The sequence below is a fragment of the Nannospalax galili genome, unplaced genomic scaffold (genome assembly GCF_000622305.1).
Source record: "Nannospalax galili isolate Female #2095 unplaced genomic scaffold, S.galili_v1.0 scaffold663, whole genome shotgun sequence".
In the NCBI taxonomy this organism is placed as follows: Eukaryota; Metazoa; Chordata; class Mammalia; order Rodentia; family Spalacidae; genus Nannospalax; species Nannospalax galili.
Genome location: NW_008351881.1, coordinates 1 through 557, shown reverse-complemented (window position 1 = coordinate 557; position 557 = coordinate 1).

The window sequence follows — 557 nt, the reverse complement described above, 5'->3', positions numbered from 1 at the left end:
GGGGGATGCGAGAGCTGTGCAAAGCTAAGACCAGCCCCAAAGGGGCTCCACCCAACAGGTACCCAGGAGAGGGTGAGGGCCCCAGGAAGAAGTTGGGAGATAGACTTCACCGAGGTAAAGCCAGGAAAGTATGGGTACAAGTATTTGCTAGTCATGGTGGATACTTTTTCAGGATGGGTGGAGGCTTTTCCAACTAAACATGAAACTAGTCAGATGGTGGCAAAGAAATTAAAAGAGGAGTCCGAGGCTTACCTTGCCTCTCCCTGATCCTTTGCATCCAGTACAACCCAGCTACTCAATCCACTTCCTGGGAAATCTTGGGGCTTATTCCCACCCCATCAGCTTGTGCATCCCTGCGTGGCACGGCCACAGCCAGTGTCTCAGGTCAGTCCAACACCCAAGTTCCTGAGGCCAAAATCATTCTTAGAAGATTCCAGACCCAAAGAGAAAGTCTGAAAACTTCTGACCCACATTGGAAGTGGGCCACCATGGAACTCCCGAAGACGAAATCAGTCCAGCCACATCAATACAAAATCAAAAGAGAGAACCAGAAGCTT